Source organism: Prenolepis imparis, unplaced genomic scaffold (assembly GCF_030444845.1).
Source record: "Prenolepis imparis isolate NDT839.2.m4 unplaced genomic scaffold, iyPreImpa1.0 SCAF_4, whole genome shotgun sequence".
Classification (NCBI taxonomy): domain Eukaryota; kingdom Metazoa; phylum Arthropoda; class Insecta; order Hymenoptera; family Formicidae; genus Prenolepis; species Prenolepis imparis.
The window spans coordinates 4,508,425-4,527,671 of NW_028141162.1; the positions used below are offsets into that span (position 1 = coordinate 4,508,425).

Consider the following 19,247-nt stretch of genomic DNA (forward strand, 5'->3'; position numbering starts at 1 on the left):
GACACTACGCAGCAACGGAGTTGTGAACTGTAAAATATAAATACATGGAAATTATATTAATTAAACTAAAATAAAGAATAATAAATAAATAGCATAATAAAATAAATAATAAATAAATTATTTACCATATAGTTGTTCAGCCGTTGCCCGATGCCACCCCGGGCCTCCTCCTCGTAGAAGAGCTTCGAAACCCTTGCACTCGCGTTACCTTTTTTCGTTCGCGACGCTCGCGGCGACGTCCTAATTTTAAATATCACATTTTCGATGCGTTTCCGTAAAACGCAAGAATCACGAGAGCTTATTCGCGCGCGAATAGAACTGATGCTCTGTTTTCGCATCGCCGCTTTTTTCGAGACTCACTTATCGAAGGTGGGCCTAACCTCATCGAACGACGATGATGCGGCGACTCCCCCGCGACGCACTATCAGGTTAAGTCAGGAGTGCGCCGATATTTCAAGAAATGGGCACTACATTTCACTATGTTTTATACATATGTATATCACAATTCAACGACGTAGAAATCGACAATGCCGAAAATTTCCGGAAATTCGCGTCGAAAGCGCAGTAGACTGTAATGAAGTCGCCCGCATAATAGACTCGCTCGTGCGATCGCGATCACGATGTCGGTACACGATTTCGCGACGCGATCGGATTTGTACGATAATTAAGCACGCTAATTAAAAACACTAAACTCACACTCGTACTGTCGCGGACCGGCGATGAACGCGCAAACGTTGATCACGACAACGAAAATGCATCTAACAACGGACAGGCTTATGTCAGTTACGAGACATGCAGCACACCAAGGTCGCATAGTCGTACTGGTTCGGCTCGACTCGGCTCGGCTCGGCAGCCCGGGCATTCCCACCACCGGCAGGTGTGTTCTAACGCCTCTATCCAATCAGAAGAAAGGTCACGTGATCGCGTTTGCCTCTCTCTTCCTATGAGGCTCTCTCTCTCTCTAGTACATACGCTGCGACCCCCACCACTACGACTGGGCCATCTGGCCATCTTGTCGCTACGTGTGACGTCAACGTCACGTGACGTGTGACGTGTTGCGCGTCTCGGAACTGGCAGCTGGCAGTGCAACTCTGGCAGCCGGCAGCAGTACTGTTATTGATAGCTGCATTTTCGGTTGTTCATGATCGTTTGTGCGCTCATCGCCGGTCCACGACAGTACGAGCGTGAGTTTAATGTTTTTACGTGCTTAATTATCATATAAATCCGATCGCGTCGCGAAATCGTGTACCGACAACCGACATCGTGATCGCATCGCGAAGTTGGCCACACACGAGTCTACTACACGGACGGATCGAATTATCGTTGCGCTTTCGACGTGAATTTCCGGAGTTTTTCGGTGTTGTCGATCCGCGATTTCTACGTCGTTGAATCGTGAAATATAAAACAGTGAAATGTAAATCCATTTCTTGGAATATCGGCGAACTCCTGACCTAACCTGAGTGCGTCGCGGGGGAGTCGCCGCATCATCGTCGTTCGATGAGGTTAGGCTCACCTCCGACAAGTGGACCTCGAAAAAAGCGGCGACGCGAAAACAGAGCATCGGTTCTATTCGCGCGCGAATAAGCTCTTGCGATTCTCGCGTTTTACCGAAACGCATCGAAAATGTGATATCTCAAATCCGGGCGTCGCCGCTCGTCGCGAACGAAAAAAAGTAACGCGAGTGCAAGTGCTTCGAAGCTTCTTCTGGGAGGAGGAGGAGGCCCGGGGTGGCATCGGGCAACGGCGGAAGAACAAGATGGTAAATAATTTATTTATTATTTGTTTTATTATACTATTGATTTATTTTTCTTTATTTCAGTTTAATTAATATAATTTCCATGTATTTATATTTTGCAGGTTACAACTGCGCTGCTGCACAGTGTCTGGTGATTTCGGGATCGAATATCGGCGACTTCAGAGTGCGTCGCGAGAAAAGTCGCCTTCGTCGTTCGATGAGGCCCTTCGGTAAGTGGCCTTGGAAAAAGCGGCGACGCGAAAACGGAGCGTCGGTTTTATTCGCGCGCGTATATAAGCTCTCGCGATTATCGCGTTTTACTGAAACGCGTCGAAAATGTAATATAGCTAAAACCCAGGCATCGCCGCTCGTCGCGAACGAAAAGAAGTAACGCGAGTGCAAGTGTTTCGAGCAAGATTTTTCTACGAAGACAGTTCTCGACGCAGAGGTTTTCTACAGGAAAAATGATACCGGCGAGGAATCCAAAGTACGCCGAGATCGGAGAAGAAGAATAGTCGAAATGTGAGTCGAATTATTTATTTATTTATTTATTGATAAAGCGATAGAAAAATATGTATAGTATTGACTGGAGTAATATATTTCCTGACCGTATATATTTGTCCTGACCAGACAAGTATATTTCCTGTAATTTGCAATTTTAACCATTTTGAATATCCATTGAAATAATGTAATCTCGAACTTTACTTCTCTTATTATACATATATATTATTACATTTAATGAAAGATGGAAAGAGAGAGGGAGGGAGAGGGGGAGAGAGAGAGAGAGAGAGAGAGAGAGAGAGAGAGAGAGAGAGAGAGAGAGAGAGAGAAATCTGTTATCTTGATATTTTAATATTATTTCAATATCATAAATTTCCATATTAAATAAATTACTGCAATTAATTCATTCTCTTTATTAGGCTATTTTTAGTTAACATATATTAAAGTGTTTTGAATTTTATTTATTTTTTAATTATAACATATATTAAAGTGTTTTGAATTTTATTTATTTTTTAATTATAACATATATTAAAGTGTTTTGAATTTTATTTATATCTTAAATAAATAATTAATTCGAATAATTCGTTCTACATCGATGGATACTGATACTTCGGGAGTTGAAGCAATGCAATTAGTTTTACGAGAATTTACCGTATAGTATTTCCGCCTCTCCTCTCTTTCGATAACATTGTGATTAGAATAAAAAACAATTAGCTAAAATAATAACAAAAAAGTTCTAGTCTTTCTACGAAACAGGAAAACTTACCTACTCTTATACGGACATTTTTAGTAAACAATTTTTATTAAAAATATTTTTTTATTATAATTTTCTATTCTTCGGTCTTAACTGTTTTACTAAAAAAAAAATTATATATCATAAAAAAGAAGATATATGATTAAATTAGATTTTATAACAAGTACATTAATAATGTTTATGTATGTACAATGTTACAACACATACGGTGATACAAAAAATGTCTGCATGTTTACGGTGTGTTACGTGTATATATATTGTATATATATATATATATATATATATATATATATATACATATACATATAATACAACAAATATTATTAACTCGAAGTCATTCAAACTATTAATATGTGGCAGTTACGATGAGGAATATACGGATCGAGAATAATTAAAAAATCATGTTAGTACTATAAAACATACATAAATAAAATTGTGACATAAAATAGCAAATTGCTTATTTCCCACGAAAATATGTACATTAAAAATTTCTCAGAGAATTAGTGCATAAATATAGAGTTAATTTGCTATGTAAATTGAAAATACAGATCTCCGCAAGCTACATTGCGCATCACAATAATGCATAGTATGAACAAAACTATCAAATGTGCATGAAATTACAGGAAGGAGATAAGGGAAATATTTTATCCAATTCTTTTATATTCATCTGATTGCACCAATTTCTTTCATTTATGTGTATCATATTGATATGCAGTGGAAATCTGTAGAGGAAAATAAAACTTATCTTAATAGTTTTACAAATAGTTTCCTTTTCTTACAATAATCAGATTTATCAATCATTGTCATGGCTGTGTGTTGGCACATCTTACTTATTCTAGTTTTTTCTATTAGCTTAAGTGTGTGTTTAGATATGTATGTACTTTACATCAGGTTAATTAAATAAATTTTAGACTTAGATTCACATTATTTTGACGCAATAATGTGCATTACAGATCTATACATAAACGAGTTAGATATTAATTAAAATACTATATCTACTACAACTAAATCATATGAATTCATTTTCAGTAATTAATTTTTTAATTTTTTTGACATTATTTTAAAATGTAATTAGGAATTTAATGCTATTTTAATAATTTTTAACGAAAGTCAGCTGACTAAAGCGTTAATTTACTAATTAAATTTTTGAACAAAAATATGTTATAAGAATTAAAATAATAATGTTATAAATAATATGTTATAATACTTTAAACTCGAATAATACTTTCTGACAGATATCAGCTGATTTCTGTCAAAAAATAATAATCAAAAATAAGATATTATAACATATTATTTACAACATATAACATATTATTTTTACTTTATTAATATTTTTTAACAGAAATCAACTGATTGAAGCGTTAATTTGCTAATTAATTTTTAAAATAATAATATGTGTTAAAAATTAAAATAATAATGTTTTGAATAATATGTTATAATTCTTTAAACTCGATTAATATTTTTAACAGTTATCAGCTGATTTCTGTCAAAAAATATTAATCGAGAATAAAATATTATAACATATTATCTATAACATATTACTATTTTAATTTTTATAACATTTTTATTTAAAAATTTAATTAGTAAATTAATGCTTTTTAATCAACTGATTTCTGTAAAAAAATATTAATTGAGTTAAAACAAACTTTATATTATTTTTTTAAATATTATTTTTTTAACATAAAACCAAAGAATGGCGTGTGTGTAGTGCACGCTTGTGTTGTTCTATATAGTAATATTAAAAATTAAAAGATCTAAAACAGAAGTCGTCTCCTTTGCCTAATTTAAAAAAAAATATCACTGCAATCTAACAATCCACATAATGAGATTCAATTTTAATGTATCTTGATCTTATTTCTAATCTTATTATTTTAATATAATTTTTCCTTTAATTTTTTTTGAAATTTAAATTATTGGTTTGAAACAAAAATAATTATAGAATATTTAATACTCGATTTAATATTAAAAATTAAAAGATCTTAAAACAAAAGTCTCCTTTGCCTAATTGATAAGAAAAATGTCACTGCAATCTAAGTAACAATCTAAATGATAAAATTTGACTTTAATTTAATTTATCTCGATCTTATTCATAATCTTATTCGAGTTTAAAATGCCGGTTTCGAGCTGATCAGGAGGAGCGTCGCGATCATCTCTTATGACATAGTCAGATACGATATGTCATCGCGTAAGCATATTTTTTCTTTCCTTTCGCGTTCTTTTTTTCAAAAAAATTAGCAAACAGACGTTTACCTGGACGATGTTGTCGCCTCTACGGCGTGGATAGGACCCGCGTTTTACCTCTTCGTCCCATACTGACTACTACGCCGTCGTCCAGAGTGCGGATAATCTAATTATCTTGGACGACAAATCTCGTTACCCGTGTCGCGGTTGCTGTTGCCGACGACGCGGCACGACGACGGGGGACAATGTCGTGACGACCTAAAACGGAAAGGCGTAACGCAGCGACTCGGCTCGCTGCAGTCGGAATGAAATGGGAGGACGCGAGGATCGGAGCGCGCGAGGGTGAGAAAATACGGGGGAGGACATAGAGCGGGGGAGAGATATCGTTAACGTAATCACGAATTTCTCTACGAGAATTATTCGTCCGCTTCTGCATACCGGTCGGCGGCGACGACGGCGGAAGGTAAGCGAGGCCGGAGGCTCGGGCCCAGGGAAGAAAAGAAAAACGTTTACGGGGGCTTATGTAAATGCGGGTAATTAATTTTGCGAATCCTATTAGCCCCCGTGCAACGGTCGTAGGTGCGCAGCAAGAGATGGGAATTTAACGATGGAGGCGCTTCGCGCGCGGATTTTTTTCGAGAGTCTCGACTTCGGAACGCAACCGGATGTTAATTTCGACCGGGAGGAAGAGGGAGACGGGATATATATATGCATGCACCTTCGAAAGTTAATTGGATCGCTCTGCGAAAGAATCGCGCGCCCAACTGTATGTGTGTCGTCGAATAATAATAATCGAAGAACAACTTTACGGTACGGAATTCGTAATTATCACCGCAATGCAACGCATATCGCGCCACAAATTCGTGCTTGGAGAACGCCTGGAAACAATAGTATAAATTGTCGAGACATTTTTAATCAAAGAAACCGTGGTGCAGAAATATAAGTAAAGGAGGACCGTGTAAACTGTTACACTACTCGTACTCGTATTTCGTACTGGTAATGCAAAAATGATAATGGGCCAACAATGTTTCTTATAAATGACGATGCGGAAATTAGTATAGCACGAAATTATATTTTTCTCTGACACAATTTTGACAATTTACAATACCAATTTAAGATTATTTTTTGCTTTGTTATAAGATTCGTAGAAAAATTTGGTTTTTGGCGGAAAAGTCTTCCTGCGAGTCTTGTGTTCGCCATAAATTCATCCCCGCTACTGCGCGACAGTAAATTCAGTTTATCGTCATGCTCATCCTTTCGCGGAGTATCGCTCGCATTGTTGTCATAAAGCATCGGGAGCACTTTTGCTGACCCGGCCGGCAATGGTTAATGTGTCCAATCGTGAAAAATTTGTTAATTTCACAGTGACTGCATCCGTCGCCTCTCATGCACGTCGATCGGACTCTTTTGTCCGTGCACGTGGACGAGAACCAGCGGCAGACTGGTCTCCCTTCGATTGTGTTGTGTATGCGTGTATGATGCATCTGGGGTAAATTTCCCCACCAGCGTGTGCCGCACGTTATTATTGACGGCTCAAATTCATTAGATTCTCCGGCGACGCCGCCGAGGGGTTTGTGATTCCGCGAGGGTGAGACGGCGTTAGAGCGAGAAACCCGGAACCCGCCCCGAACTGACACGGAAAAAGTTAGATCCCGCAAATGCGTATCGGATTATTTCCGACAGAGTTGATTTCATTGACATTGAAATATGTCTGATTCTCTTCGCGCATAATTTAAAGAAAAAGTTGAAAATATTAGAAAAAATGTCGTGCACAATTTTGAGATATAAAAGTATAAATTTAATTCTTTTAAAACAAATATAACAGTCTTAAATATATAAAGATATGTATATTATATACAATTCGTGTATTATTTATAAATGTTTAATTTTATAAAATTAATAGTACGATCGTTTATGAAATAGTAAAGTTAGACTTGCGATTTTGGAGATTATAGCTTTTTAAAGTTTACTTAAGCGATGCAATTATCTGTCAGTTAGAATATGAGGCTTCTTGGGTAATTGGAGTAGTCGCTTTTGTGCGAGAAGGAAAATGAAATTTTACGATGTTTTTAAGCAACTGCGTGAGTTTCGCGGGGAAACGCGACGCTCCGTACAATTCACCATAAGAATCGTGATTTAAGATTCCGTCGACAACCCTAGAATTGTATCTCCATCATCCATTTTGTTCCCTCCGATCGCTGGCTTGGTGCAAACGCATTTTTCTTTCGACACCGCGGAGAGGCGGAGGCATAAGTTATTCCTTTGGTTCAACGTTACGAAGGTCCGCGAGGGACGCTACAGCTGGCGATACTTCCTTCCTCTCTCGTGATCTGTCCTAACGTTTACGACGAATTATATGGAGAGGAAAGGAAAAAAATCTCTCCTCCGTTTTTTCCTTTCTTCTTTTCTTTTCTTATTATTTACGAGACGCGCGTTGCTTGATGCATTGCCGCGTTTAATACCATTATGTCTTCTCTACATTTTCAATGACAATTCATTCTGCCTTCTACATACAATACCCTTCTAGTTTGTAAATATTTTTAAACGTGAAATATTTGCCGAAAAATAATACACCGGGGTTGAAAACACGCAGTACGGAATATATCCTCCAATAAAACATCTCGAAGATGCGCATTTATGTCCGTTGCATTTTTGCAGTTGGAGACGTTCCTCTCTCGCGGACTCGCGGAATTTCGAGAGAGTACATTTGCACACAGGCAACTGCGCATCCGCGAATAGTTCATGTCCCTAAATACAAAGTCCCTTACTCCTGTACGCGCGGCACATTGTCACTAGTACTGTCTGGTTGGAGTGATTAACTCCTTTCATTATCGCCGCTTCCGTGACCTTCGTCGTAGTCTCGACGTAGTCGCTCCCTTCCTCTACGTCCTCGCGCGCGCATTCCTCGCGCATTTTAAAGCGACCCCCCGCCGACGTTGTCGTGTTGTCTCCTCTCCTCGACGACCTGTCGAGGCGCGAGTTAATAATGTCATCGCAATTAATAATCGCGAAATTAATACCGAGACGTGAGAACAAAGATGGCTGGGGAAATGCGGACGCGGAATTTTGGAATTTCTTTCTTCTACGTTTCTCATCACGCGTTTGAATATCTTTTTTTTTGCTTTGCGTCATTTCTTCATATTGCGTTATATAATCTTGTATTTTTTTCGCGTCTCTTCTGCACAACGTATGAGTTTCGTAATTGAACATGGTAATTGTACCTACGTATTATTATACAAAACCAATTTGAAAAATTAGCTTTTTAACAACAGCTATTTTATGGAAAGATATTCCGTATTAAATTCTGTTATACCTTTAAAACAAAAATATTTACAGAATTACAATTCTCATCCATATACATTTTCAGAAATATTTTGCAATACAAAGTTAAAAATCTCATAAATGACAATTGGTTCAATATTATAAAATTACAATTATTATTGATATTATTATTCCATTGATGTAATGTATGCTATTCTTTTTTTTCTTTTTATATTTATTATCGATTACATTTCAAGATCTCTTTTATATCATATTGAAGTAACCGAACATGTTACCTTTGATTCCTTCAGTAATGAATCGCTCTATATAGAATGCCCATTTCCGAAAAATTTGCTTCGAGATATTAGTTTCACTCGTCACCAATGTAACTGCGTATGTAGCATCTGTAACTGCCCGCCAATTCATCGCGATTACAATCGACCGCTGATCGTTGCGCGCTTCGATTTGGAAGCCGCGACGAATTGACGACCTACCCTATTTTTGAATCAATTGATCGCTATGTGGGAATGTAGATTTCATGAAAAGCCATTCGCGGTGTAGGTCATTCGATGAAATCAAATGTCGAGCTCACCAGATTTGTTTTACCCGAGTATATTCGTGCCATATACAAAGAGCGAGAGCGAGAGAGAGAGAGAGAGAGAGAGAGAGAGAGAGAGAGAGAGAGAGAGCCCGAGAATGTAAAAAACTGCAATCCGAGAAAATTGAATGATCGCGTCGGAATAGATTAATTCCCCTCGGGGGTCGATTTTGCGGAACTGAGGCATTTTATTACAGCTCAGTCCTTGATCTGAGAGAGAGAGAGGGGCGAAGGGGAAGGAGGGAAGAAATAAGAGAGAGATAATGAGTTGGCCTAATAACCCGGAAAACCGCAAGCGAGATTATTTCTGTGTTCAATGACTGAGCTATTAATCCCCGCCTCTTGCAGTTTTAATCAATTTTTATCGCGCAACAACCCCGATTAAAAAAAAACTTAATCGAAATCAGCGGTCTGGATTTAATCATCCAAAATGTCTTCTTAATGCTTTGTTTTCAAATAAACCTGACGATTTGTTAGTCATGAAATAAATTAAAATCTATTTTAATAATATACGATTTGCGAAAATAAATTACAAAACTAATTTATTGTATATTCCTTTTATATTTATTTTATATTCTTTTTAAAAGAGATTAAAACGATGTTAATCATGTTCTTACGATGCTCACTTTATTTTATACTAGAACAACATAAGCGCGCGCCATTCTTCAGATTTATGTTAAAAAGATTATTTTTAAGAAAATAATATGAAGTTTGTTTAAATTCGATTAATACTTTTTCAAGAAATCAGCTGATTAAAGCGTTAATTTGCTAATTAATTTTTAAAATATTAATATGGTAAAAAATTAAAATAGTAATATGTTGTAAATAATATGTTATCATATCTTATTCTCGATTAATATCTGTTGACAGAAATCAGCTGATAACTGTCAAAAATATTAATCGAGTTTAAAGTATTATAACATATTTTATTTAAAATATATTATTATTTTAAAAATTAATTAGCAAATTAACGCTTTAATCAGCTGATTTCTGTCAAAAAATATTAATAAAGCGAAAATTTGCTATTTAAATACTCTAGCTTACATATTTATATTTATATTATGTATGTTATAATTTGCTAATTAAATTTTAAAATAATATGGTAAAAGTTATAAAATAGTAATATATGTTGTAAATAATATGTTATAATACCAGCTATGTGAACCTAGCACCCGATTTTTTAAAAATTAATTTTTTTAAACGGAAAATGTTTGTAGACATTTCGTTTGTAGTTGTTTGTAGTAATAATAATTTCGTTTGTAGTTTTACCAATTAATAAATAAAAAAATTTTTTTAATGACTCGCACCCGACATTGAGATATCGCAAATCCGCTTGCGCAGTCTTCTTTAGAATCGTTTGTAGTTGTTTGTAGTGATTTTCCTTTCGTTTGTAGTTGAGCGGTTCAAAAATTATAAACAATTGTTTATTCGTCCAAGAGGTAAATTTGTTAATTTTAAAGATATCACAAATCCGCTTGCGCAGTCTTCTTTATAGAATCGTTTGTAGTTGTTTGTAGTGATTTTCCTTTCGTTTGTAGTTGAGTGGTTCAAAAGTTATAAACAATTGTTTGTTGATTCTAAAGAAGACTGCGCAAGCGGATTTGAAAAATCTTAAAAATTGACAAAGTTAGCTCTTAGACGAATAAACAATTATTTATAACTTTTGAACCGCTCAACTACAAACAAAAGGAAAATTACTACAAACAACTACAAACGATTCTAAAGAAGACTGCGCAAGCGGATTTGCGATATCTTAAAAATTAACAAGTTTACCTCTTGGACGAATAAACAATTGTTTATAACTTTTGAACCGCTCAACTACAAACAAAAGGAAAATCACTACAAACAACTACAAACGATTCTAAAGAAGACTGCGCAAGCGGATTTGCGATATCTCAATGTCGGGTCCGAGTCATTAAAAAAATTGTTTTTATTTATTAATTGATAAAACTACAAACGAAATTATTGTTACTACAAACAACTACAAACGAAATGCTATCATTTTCCGTTTTAAAAAGTTAATTTTTGTCGGGTGCTAGGTTCACATAGCTATCATTTTATATATTTTGTTTTTTTAAATAATATTTTTAGGCGCGTCTCCACCTAGCTTTCAACGTATTCGTGACTTTCGACCACGTAGATGCGATTAGGCTGACCAGTCTCTGGACTTGCTACTTAAGCTCACGATACTGGACCGTAAAGATTAATAAAGAATCATTTTATATATTTCGCTTTTTTAAATAATATTTTCACACGCGTTTCCACCTCGCTTTCAATGTATTCACGACTTTCGACCACGTAGATGCGATTAGGCTGACAAATCTCTGGGCTTACTACTTAGGCTCGCGATGCAGAGCTGTCAAGATTAATAAAAAATAATTTTATATGTTTTGTTTTTTTAAATAATATTTTCACACGCGTTTCCACCTCGCTTTCAATGTATTCGCGACTTTCGACCACATAGATACGATTAGGCTGACAAATCTCTGGGCTTACTACTTAGGCTCGCGATGCAGAGCTATCAGGATTAATAAAAATTATTTTATATGTTTTGTTTTTTTAAATAATATTTTCAGGCGCGTCTCCGCCTCGCTTCCAATGTATTCGCGACTTTCGACCACGTAGGTATGATTAGGCTGATCAATCTCGGGGCTTACTACTTATAGGCTTGCGATGCAGGGTTGTCAAGATTAATAAAGAATCATTTTAAGCTAAGTGAACCTAGCACCCGACTTTTTAAAAATTAATTTTTTTAAACGGAAATTGATAGCATTTTGTTTGTAGTGGTTTGAAGTAACAATAATTTCGTTTGTAGTTTTATTATTTAATAAATAAAAAAAATTTTTTTAATGACTCGCACCCGACATTGAGATATCGCGAATCCGCTTGCGCAGTCTTCTTTAGAATCGTTTGTAGTTGCTTGTAGTGACTTTTTTTTAGTTTGTATTTGAGCGGTTCAAAAGTTATAAACAATTGTTTATTCGTCCAAGAGCTAACTTTGTCAATTTTTAAGATTTTTCAAATCAGCTTGCGCAGTCTTCTTTAGAATCGTTTGTAGTTGTTTGTAGTGATTTTCTTTTCGTTTGTAGTTGAGCGGTTCAAAAGTTATAAACAATTACAGGTAAATTTGTCAATTTTAAAGATTTTTCAAATCCGCTTGCGCGGTCTTCTTTAGAATCGTTTGTAAACAATTGTTTATAACTTTTGAACCGCTAAACTACAAACGAAAGGAAAATCACTACAAACAACTACAAACGATTCTAAAGAAGACTGCGCAAGCGGATTTGAGATATCTTAAAAATTAACAAATTTACTTCTTGGACGAATAAACAATTGTTTATAACTTTTGAATCGCTCAACTACAAACGAAAGGAAAATCACTACAAACAACTACAAACGATTCTAAAGAAGACTGCGCAAGCGGATTTGCGATATCTCAATGTTAAGTGCGAGTCATTTAAAAAATTTTTCTTATTTATTAATTGATAAAATTACAAACGAAATTATTGTTACTACAAACAACTACAAACGAAATGCTATCATTTTCCGTTTAAAAAAATTAATTTTTAAAAAGTCGGGTGCTAAGTTCACATAGCTTATAATACCTTATTCTCGATTAATATTTTTCCTTTCTAAAGCTATATCTTTTCGAACGAATCTCCTTCGAGTTATAATTAATTATTAATATTAAGTCGTGTATACATATAGTAGCGCGCGCGCTATTAGAATGAAGTTGTCGATGTTTGTAGAATAGCTTCGGCCATTACCGAAACGTCGCGAGTATCAGGCAGTTCGAGCTGCGTCCCGCTGTGATTAATTAGTAAGCACAATCGTTATAGAAACGATTTCTAACTTTTGTATTGTAATATTTATCAATCGCATATCATAATTTCAACGTTAATATGTAGGCGTGATTGTTCGAAACGCATATTTCGCGAAAAATTTGATGCAAAATCTCTTGCCAACATAACCCAACTTAATCTGTTGTCGTGCGCGCGAATGTATTACGATCCGTGGATATATCTATCGTTAATTCTAGTTTATATATTTATATTATGTATGTTATAATGCGAAATAATAAGATTATTCTAATATATGTATGTATTTTATTTGTTACAGGTAGCATTGCGATACACACTGCGATTCACGCGTCGTGTCGGGAGTGCCGTGTAAAATTTCGCGTGTCGGGAGTGCCGTGTAAAGTGTCGGGCGATCGTAATTATTCGTATTTTCGCGAGTGTCGTGAGTGCTACCATGGACCAAGAGAGGAGGAGGAGGCCCGGGGAGGCATCGGACGACAGCGGGGCAACTGTGAGGTATGCAAAATACCTAAAAACATTTTTTTCTAAACTAGAGATATTCCACCGTTTCCAGATTTTCAAAATACCCCGTACACACACATACACACATGTATATACATTATTTGAATATTTTGTTTTCAGATCAAGGTGTGTGCTGTGTACTACAACTTCGCTGCACGTGATCGGTGAGTGAGAAATTGTTTATTTCGATTGAATTGAAAGTGTTATAACATCCCTTTCTAAAAAAGACATGTTAAGTCCATTCTCAATACTTGCGAGAATCGACTTAATATGCCTTTTTTAGAAAAGGACAAATTCTGAATTTATCACACACGATTAATAAATATTAAGAGAAATTAAGAATTTTAAAGCATGAAGACCATCGTATGAAAACAATAGCACTATCAAGCTTTGCGGCGTAACAATATTTAATACAATATTATATATTTAATTTTGTATTATGATACAGATTTATCCAATAATTACAGAAATTACTATCCCGCGCGATTAATCAATTTTTACGATTGATGACTTGTTATTTTATTATAACAAGAAAATTTGCTACGTTATATTAATAGTTAATTTGAAAACTTTCAAGAATATTTATATTAATTTATATTACATATTTATATAAAATTTAAGGCATAAAATTATATTCTTCAAATGCCCGTTAGTTTGTACCACGTTAAATATATTTGATAGCAAAATAAATTCTTCCCTACAAATATAACATAAATATAATGAAAAATTCTTATATTTAATACATTTTTAATTTTAAATTAAATTAAATTAAATTACAATTGAAATTAAATTAGATCTTTCAAGTATAATATTGTAAATAACATTTTTTATTCAAGATTCATAAATCTTTAGGTACATATATATGTATATATAAAATTTCTTTTATATATTATAAATACAAGTTTATATATAAAAGAATTTTTTTTGAAAATTTGTAAAATTTATCCTATTAATTATTTGTTTAAAAAAACAAATAAAAATTTAATTTGTGTGCAATAATTTAAATAATTAAATAATTATTTTTTAAATATTAATTATTTTGGACCATGTGCTTTTTTATACATAATGTGGATATTTTACAAATCACAAGATTGTTTACAACTACAATTCCGCTATTTTGCATCATAGTAGGTAAGTGTTAAATCACCTTTTATATCTTAATCTCTCTCGAGATAATATTATATCAGCATACACAAATTTTAAAATTTGTAATGCAGTAGTTAAATTTTCTGAAAAATATACAGACCCATGTCCCAATAATCGCGCGAAATAAAATATTATAATATTATATATTAATAAGAAAGTTATCGAATAATTAAAAAAAAAATATTTGGAGTTTTTTATTTCAAGTTTTTGATAGGATTTATGGAGTTGGAAAGTATAGGGATGCTCTCTCTCTAATTTGTTGTACTAGGGTCTAATATATTACGACAATCAATTGCCCTATTGCTTTTGATATCAAAATATTTCTTAAATTGTTTTTAAAATATATTTTATTCTCGAATTTGTATTGTATATTTCGCGAAATATACAATATAATTTGATTAAATATAAAATATAATTTTAAAAATAATTGAAAATTTCTTTTGCAAGCGCAATTAGATGTGATATCGGGGGGTATTAAAAACGGAAACTCTGTTGTTACTCGTAATCTGTAAAATATTTCGCACTATTAGACGAAACTTGGTAAAGTTTGGCGCGCGCGTGACACCTGCCGCCGCGTAATCAACCTGCCGAGTTAACTAGGTTTCTCGTTCTCTTGGCCGTGGCGCGAACCTGCATATCCTTCCGCAACGACGACCGCAACGCGACACGGCTCTGCCGCGTATTGTCTCAATCTACGGGGTTATTCCGGGGCACCGCGTCTAAATTCATGCTCGATCGACCAATGAAAACGTCGACATATGCCTTCATGTATGGGCGTAAGTTTGGACCGCACGAATGCCTTCGTGGAAGCTGACGTTACTTTACGAGTTACGTTCAGTAATCGAGATTTCACTAAGAGACGTTAGAAAGTTATAAGCCAGCTGAGGCCTCGCATTGTTTGGTATAAGGTTATTACGGAAATTTGATGAGCGTTCGTTAATTACACGACATGAAAATTCAGCGGTGTGTTTACAAAAGCTGTTGAATTTTATAGAATGTCATTAGTCGGTATATAATCAGAATCAGTATAATCAAAGCTCTTTTGCAGTATAATTATGTTTTAAAAAAATAACGCAATGAAACAGCGGAATCATTTGTTCGAAATGGACTTGGAAGAAACATAGCCATGACATATATTAATGCTAGCATAGTCACATGAGTGCAATGTATAACGATATTTTAAAAAATAACAGAGATAAAGAAATATACCCACATGTGTCTGTTAGAAAAGATGGTAATGGTCTATTCAGTTATATATATCATGGCACATTGTGCCAGAGAAAAGCACTTTTTCTGGCACAATGTATGGCAAAATAATCAAGCAAAATAATTGACCTATTTCTTTTTAATGTAATATAGATGCATTTTAATATTTGCTTTGCTTGGATAGGTAGTCACATGTCCATAAGGGTTTCATTTTATTTGTAGTATATTTTGATTAGGCGACTTTGCAGAATAAAGCATATAAGTAAGGACGGATTGTATAAGACAGAAGGATTGAAACGATATAACGAAATTGGAAAGAGCCCGATATATAAGGAATAAAGAGAATTTTCTCACACAGATTATCAATTATGCGCGCCGCTTTACTCTTTGAAGCCTATTCTATCGCGCGTATACGACTATCACGTGTCGTGAATAATATCTACCTTTAAGCTTACTAATTATGGCACAGCGATACAACGCCCGCATAATGAAACATGCATTACAGTACGTGTAACGTTAATTACGCGGGGCGAACAAGCGCAGGAATGCAATGCAATTCCGTGCTCTACACGTGTTGTGTATTCTACTCTCGAGACGATATATTTAGACACAAACGCGATATATAAATAAATAACACGCTACATTTCCGCAAACCGTCGGACACACATCGGGAATATATACGGTTTATCCGCGTTACAATGATGCGGTTATCGAGAAATTTACAGAAAATTTAATTATTGGAAACTTCATCGAGTAAGATAAGAGTTTTATTGCTATCGAGTTTTATTCAGGCATAGATTAGCTATCTTAAAAATACAATTAATATGTAAATTATTTATATATATTGTCTCTCTCTCTCTCTCTCTCTCCCTCTCTCTTTCTTTTATACATTAATTAAATATATTAAATACACGTAAATAGAGAAGTATATAAATAAAGTTATCAAATATATCTTCTCAAGGTGATGAAGGTGATATGATATTCAAACGTACGATATGTTCAGCAATAGCAGCAGGAAGGCAACAACAGCAAGAGCAACAAGTGCGCCAGTCGTAATTACCTTCCATTTCGCTTCACGAACTGTTACCTCGCAACAAATAGACATTTCATGAAAACGACCAAATAGATTGTCAAATTTATAATAATATAGCTCTAAAAAGAGATGCGTTGCATGAAATCTTTAAATTGTTTATGTCATTATTTAGAGATGCGTGTTACATTAACATTAAACGTACCTTGGCTGTCATAAACATATTAATGCGTCGCGCGCGCATATAAAGTTTATTTTACAAAATATAATTTCAAATTAGTAAAAGCGTAGAAAAGTGTGAAAATTTTTATACGAAACGATAGCAATAAATTATTAATACAAATACACAGAGATTTACGTGCACAATTGTGAAAGAGCAAGATAAACATGACAATTTGATAAACAACCGATTTCTGTCGCTATATGACGATTGATAAAATCTCAATCAATCTGAACAAATTGAACGGCGTAGGGAATATAATTATTGTGACATATCCTACTGTGACACAATTCTGAAAAAAAAAAATCTTTTCACTTTGTGATTAAAGTCAGCGCGTATTGATGCATTCATACATATTTAACACGATGATAGTCGAATCGACGAAGACATTGATGAGAAGCAAAGTTTAACAGGGCGAGGAGAGGAGCGCGACAGCGCAAAGACCGAGAAAGAAGGTAACCCTCAGCAACCCCACCGGTGGCAATCACCTCTCGGTGGTGGATGCATCTCCGCGAGCAGTAGAAGCGGCGGCGACGACGGCGGCAACCTCCCTCCGAAAGCGCAGAACGTGGCGCATGCCCATCCGGGAATCGAACCCACGGAGGCACAACGTCACCGGCGAACCGTCTGCCGGGTTCCCTCAGTACGTTTGGCGAACAGTTCGCGAACGGACGTATTATTCCTCCTCCTCGTGGGCTCTGGAGAACGCACTCATCCTGAGCGTAAACACGAGCGACAGCAGAGCGATAGAGAGAGAGAAAGAGAAAAGAAAGACAAAACGCGGGTGGTCTCGGGTTCCCCAACGCGAATGCGAGGACCCCCACGAATTTGCACGCGGGACGAACCACCTGTTCTCTCGTAGGCATTTTCTTCTCGTCGATCCTGGGGCGCAAAGAGACGCGGCAAGAATATCCTCGGGGGTTGACGCGCGACAACCTGAGTGCATGCATTGATCTCGTCGACAGCTCACACGTCGCCGGCTCGCACCATCAAGGTCGGCTCGCGATCAATGAACGTGGCGCTCGCCGCCACGTGACCGGACGGGACAGCGAAGATACACGCATCCCGGTTGAGGAATGCTCCTCGTAGAATCCCATTTCAGGACGCTCGTTTCAACACGTCGTGAATTGTTCCCGTGAAAGATTTCGAACTGTCGTGACCAGTAATCGTCAATAACAGTCCTGGACATCGTTTTTCGGGACGAGCGAAATCTCACGACGAACTTCTTCTCTTCCGGCGAGATTCTGAGATTTTTCTATGTTCGCGTTTTGAAATCCAAGCCTCTCATGACAGACAGTTTCCTTCTCTTAACACGTGACTTCGGCGTGTTCGGTCACGAAATTAGAACGAAGAACTTATAGTCTTTCCATAAGAGCTCATCCAGAGGTTCTCCGACAACCCTGTTCCTCGATTTCTAATTAATGGACACTAATTGTGCGAAAATAGAGATGCCAAGTCATTCCGCGCTTTGTGTCGTGCGGACCCTTTGATACATTTTCCGACTGTTAAAGAGTTCGTACGTGGAAAGGGGGAAGACGGCAGTGGAAGGACGACTGTGACGTGCAGTGCAATCTGTGTAAAGTAGACTCCGGGGACGGTGGGAAGGCAGTTGGGACGTGACGTGACGAGAGAGTTATAGAGGCCGAAAGAACACGAACGCGAAAGAAAACTGTGGGAGAAAGACCCTGGTTAAGCCTCCGAAGTGGGAATTGTCGCGTCAGACACGTGAGACTGGTGAGTCTTTAGTTTCAACATCATTTTGTTAGAAGCGTACCTATAAGAAACTCACGTTATAAAGCAAATGTTTAATGTTTGATCGGGGACGGGAGACACATTTCGATAAAGTAGCAATGGTTACGTTTATTGTTTACGATCATCTCCGAATGAGCAACAAGTGTTGCTGGCATTATGTCAATCTATTCTTAATATCGGACTACAAATAGTTAATCGCCAGACGGGCATCTCGTATTTTTTTTCCCTATAAAAAGAAAGAGAAACTTTTCAACGTTTGTATTAATTCATGTAACTGTCGTACTACAAAGTAATTTGCGGGAATGATTCTTGTCAGATTTTACAGTTTAGATTTTATATAACAATTTATACTACAAGATATATCTCTCATTTTTTCATTTATCTATAAAATAATAGTAATATAATACGAATAATAACTTTGCACATACACATATATGTAAATATAATATAAAATTGTTATATTCCGCTGTAAAAAAGGTAGTGTGATTTATCTCGTCTAATTTAGTTATATAGTTCTAATTAGTCGCGCTTAAAAGCCTTG

At 35.7% G+C, this 19,247-nt stretch overlaps 1 protein-coding gene across 7 annotated transcripts in view; it reads left to right on the plus strand.

The window, feature by feature from the left end:
• Positions 1–19,247, plus strand: part of Ten-m (teneurin transmembrane protein Ten-m) — an 856,961-nt gene that overhangs the window by 225,277 nt on the left and 612,437 nt on the right. For 2 of the 7 annotated variants that reach the window (XM_083036706.1, XM_083036710.1), the window contains exons 10-11: positions 13,150–13,346; positions 13,473–13,516. The gene's annotated coding sequence lies outside the window, so the exon portion shown is untranslated. Of the gene's footprint in view, positions 1–13,149; positions 13,347–13,472; positions 13,517–17,613; positions 18,689–19,247 lie in introns of those variants that run through there. The other 5 variants (XM_083036712.1, XM_083036713.1, XM_083036711.1 and 2 more) reach the window with 4 other exon arrangements.